Raw genomic sequence first — 4,470 nt, 5'->3', positions numbered from 1 at the left:
CCCCCCCCCAAGTAACCAGCTTTTGGTTTCATTTATCTTTTGGACTTTAGTTTCATTTGCATGTGTTAATTTTTATTTTCTTTTACTTGCTTTTGGGTTTTTTTTGTTGTTTCCTCTAGTTCCTTGATGTGAGAGATCAGGTTGTTTCTCTCGGTTCTTGCTTTTTGATGTGGGCTTGTGTGGCTATACACAATGCTGGTTTTGTTGTGTCGCACATGTCTAAAAGGTTGTGTCCTCGCATTAATTTGTTGCAAGGAATTCTTTAAATAATCTTTGAAATGAAAAAGACCTCATTCCCCAGTGTTCTTTCAGCAGTGAGCTGTTAAGTCTGCACATAGTGGGCTGCTCCTTGCTATCTATTCACAGTTGACTTCCTTTATGATCAGAGAAGATGGTATGACTGCAGGCTTCATGTACTTGTTGATGCTTGCCTTGTGGCCCAGTGTGTGGTCGATGTTGTAGCGTGAGCCTGTCGTTGCCTGTACCCGTGTCTGGATCATTGTTTAGGCTGCTATGTCTTTATTTTCTATCTTGCTAATGTGTCCATAGGTGAGAGTGGGGTGATGGCATCTCCTAGCTCATCGGTGTTTTTCCCAGTGCCTGCTTTCAGACTCCACAGTGATTGAAGCCTCAGTGCTCCTTGATCTGGTGAGTAGCTACAAGGAGTGTTCGTCTTTCTGCTATATTGCCACCATGATGGTTCCTGTTTCTTGTCACTGTTTTTAGCTGGGGGTCTCTCTTACCTCATAGAGGTATGACTGTCATGGGGCCATCTGCTTCTGCATTTGTACTTCAGCCTTTTACTTTCACCTGGATTTATCTTTGGAGCTTAGCTGTGTTTCCTGGTGGCAGCAGAAGGGTGGATTCTGTTTGCAAATCCATCTTGCTGCTCTGTGGACTTTGGAGTAATTATTGATACATGAAGTCTGATAGTGCCATTTTGTTCATAGTTCTGTTTAATTCTTTGTGTCCATTCCTGTCTTTGCTTTAACTCTTACAGCTCCTTGTAATATTTCTTGGGTAGGTGGAGTAGTTGCAAATTTCTGAAGATGTTATTTACCTGAGAAGTCCTCACCACCCCACCCCACCCCATTTACCGTTGGAGGTATTCTTGGCTGCCTATTTTACCCTGGAGTTGTTTTGAATATCACTCCATTTTCTTCTTGCCTGCAGTGTTTCTTCAGAGTAGTCTGATAATAGTCTAACTGTGGTCCTTTGTAGATGATCTCTTTCTCCCTCCATCATCTTGGTTACTTTTTGTCCTGGGCTGTGGGGAGCTACTGCTCTGTGTCTTGATTAGAGCCCCTTTTAGTGAAACAGTCTGCTGTCATTTAGCTTTCTGTATGTTCTTCAGGTTTGGAAAATTTCCTCAAGTACTAATCTATTTTTTTTTTAGCTGCCTTCTCACTCACCCCCTGTAGATTCATTCACTCTTCTGTCTTTTCTTCATGGAGGCAGATACCTTGGTTCTATCCGTAGCTGCACCTTTGAGATTACTGATGAGTTCTTCCATATTGTCAGTCCAATATGGCTTTCTCCAAAAATGGTTTGCCTCCTCCGCTGATCTTTCACAACCTGCAGTTTCTTTACGCTCATATTGAAAATCCAAATCTCGAGCGTCTGGTCATGGATTGATTCTCATAGCATTCTTTTCCTTTCCCAAGATTTATTTGCATTGTTCCAATTCTTTGATTTTCCTTAATTATGGCGATTTGGAATTCTTGATCTGAGAGGAAGAAAAGCGCTTCCAAGCCTGCTGTGGGCTCGTGAGGGTGGCTTTTCTTTTTGTGCTGTTCCCTGACAACTTGCTTTATTACTTGCGTTTCTTTCCACTTTTGCCTTTGGGTTTGTCTGCTTTAGGTTGGGCTTCTGTGGGACTTGGGTCTCCTCTCCCACTACTCCAGGTCTTTACCATGTGGTGTTTACAGGAGCTGGGGCCTTCCTGGAGCAGGTCTTGGCCAGCAGAGTGGTGGGGGGTGATACGTGAGCCCCCAGGGAGGATCCCCAGACTGGTGCTGGCTGGGGCCGGTGGCCAGTACTTCCTTTCTGGGGTTTTAATTTACATTTCCGTGATGATAAGTGATGAACATTTTTTTCATATGCCTGTTGGCCATCTGTTTCTTTAGAGGTTTCTTCAGCACTTTTGCCCATTTTCCTATGTGTTAAACTATTATAAGCTGCATGAGTCATTTTATATTTTTCATACCATCCCTTCATCAGTATGCGTTATGCCTAGATATTCCCCCAGTCAATGGGGTGGCTTTTGTTTTACTGATCGTTTTTCTTCACCATGCGGAAGCCTTTTAGTTCAAATTAATTACATTTGTTTATATTTGTTTTTGCTTCTCTTCCATTGGGGACTAATCCACAAAGTTGTAACTGAAACCAACATTATGGAGTTTTTGACCTATTTTTTTCCTTCACTGTATTTCCATATTTTTAACCCATCTTGAGTTAACTTGTGTGTGCTGTGCGGTGTGAGATGGTGATCCAGTTTCATTCTTTTGCATGTGTCTGGCCAGTTTAACTAGCACCATTTGTCGAAGAGACGCCTTTTGCCGCTATCTCTACTCGGCTGTATTGTAGGTTAGCCATCGCATGCATGTAGCCTTACAGCGGTGCTCACCATTCCCTGCAAGGTCTGTGGCTCTGTTTATGCTCCAGCACTGCACCGTGTGATTATTTCGTTTTGTTGTATAGTTTTACACTCACTCTAGGTTGCTGTCATTCTTCCTTCTTTTTTGCTTTGTCAGTTTGGGGGTTTTGTGGTTGCATGTGAATGTCAGTATTGTTTGCTCCATGTCTCTGAAAAATGCCTTTGGGTCCTTCATCGGATTGCCTTGAATCCATATTTTGCTATGGGTAAGATAACCACCTTCACAGTGCTTGTTCTTGCACTTCCATGAGCAGGACTGGCTTCCATTCCTTTGTGTCACCTTCTGTTTCTTTAAAAAAATACTGTACAGTGTTAATAGTGTAGATTCCTCACAGTCTTTCTAAAATTTACGCCTTAGGTTTATTAATGGGGTTGTTTTCTACATTTATTCTTCTAGATCGTTGCTTCTGTATAGGAGTGAAAATGATTTTTGCATATTGCATTTTGTACCTTTCCATGTCACTGAATTTATTCATTTCATTTGGTTTTTAATGGAGTCTTAGGGTTTTCTATGCATGTCAATTGAAAATAATGAAAGTTTACTTCTTTCCCAGTTTGCACACCTTTCTGTCTTTTACCTGACTTTTTTAACTGGGATTACCAAGACTATGTTGAATAGTAGCAGTAAGAGTAGGCATCCGTATCTTGTACCAGATCTAAGAGAAAAACTTTCAGTTTTCCCTGCTGAGTATGACGTTCACAGAGGGTTTACTGAGTATGGCTTTTGATATGTTGAGGAATGTTCCATCTGTCCAGCTTTCAAGGTTTTTAAAATCAAATGGATGTTAATCTTAGCAAATGCTTTTTCTGTATCTATTAAAAGTCATATTTTTATCTTTTTTGCTCATGTGATAAAGTACATTGATTTTTGGATGTTAAGCCATCTTTGTGTCTCTGGGATAAATCCTATTTTGTCATGTGGTATAATCCTTTTGATGCAGTTTTGGATTCAGTTTTCACATTGTGGCTCTCTCCATGTATGTTCATCAGAGAAATTAGTTAGTAATTCTCTTTGTGTGATGTCTCTATCAGGTTTTGGCGTTAGTGTGATATTGGCCTCATGCAATGTACTTGGAACCCCTTCATCGTTTAGGAAGGGTTTGAGTAGGACAGGCATCAGTTGACCTTTGAAGCATTGTAGTTCTCATGAGTGAAATCATCTGGGCCTAGACTTTTGTTCTTTGATTACTGTTTCAGTTGCCTTTAAGATGATTGGCCTGTTCAGATTTCTATTATTTCTTCTGAATTCAATCTCAGAGATTTAATGATTACTAAGAATTTCTCCATTACCGCTAAGTTATTCATTAGTTTACATTTTTAATTTTTGAGTTTACATCTTTCTTCCTATCTATATGTGCATGTTTCATTCACTCTTTTTGAAGTATAGCTCTGGTGTTGGTAAATTCTTTTAGCTCCTGTTTGGGAAAACCTGTATTTCACCTTTATACCGGAATGATAATTTTGCAGGATAGAGTATTACTGGCTAAAATGTTTTTGCCTTTAGGATTGTGAACACTTTTTTCCACGTTCTTCTTGCCTGGATACTGCCTGGGCTGAAGTGTGGGAAGATCTTATTTTGGCAGGCTTTGAAAGTGTTTCCTTGCTTCCCACAAAAGTTTTCGTTATGTTTGATTTTTGATAGTTTGATAATCATGTGTGTCTACATGGAAATCTTCTTGCATTTGAAAATTTGTGTCTCCTCACTGCCTTTTTGACAGCAGCATTTAAGTCATTTTTTTTTTTTTAAAGATTTATTTATTTGTGTATACAGAACTGGGGTACAGGCCAGAGGCTTAGGGGCGGTGAGAGGCTTC

At 40.2% G+C, this 4,470-nt stretch overlaps 1 protein-coding gene across 2 annotated transcripts in view; it reads left to right on the top strand.

Annotated features, from left to right (window-relative positions):
- Nucleotides 1–568: 568 nt before the first annotated feature.
- The window catches only part of CASP6 (caspase 6, apoptosis-related cysteine peptidase), a 19,039-nt gene continuing 15,137 nt past the window's right edge, over nt 569–4,470 (top strand). For both annotated transcript variants that reach the window (XM_012728008.1, XM_012728009.1), the window contains exon 1: nt 569–648. The gene's annotated coding sequence lies outside the window, so the exon portion shown is untranslated. The remainder of the gene's footprint in view (nt 649–4,470) is intronic.

Source organism: Condylura cristata, unplaced genomic scaffold (genome assembly GCF_000260355.1).
Source record: "Condylura cristata isolate star-nosed mole 26May11 unplaced genomic scaffold, ConCri1.0 scaffold00021, whole genome shotgun sequence".
Taxonomy (NCBI): domain Eukaryota; kingdom Metazoa; phylum Chordata; class Mammalia; order Eulipotyphla; family Talpidae; genus Condylura; species Condylura cristata.
Note: the sequence above shows the minus strand (reverse complement) of the source record. Positions and strands in the feature narration are given on the sequence as shown.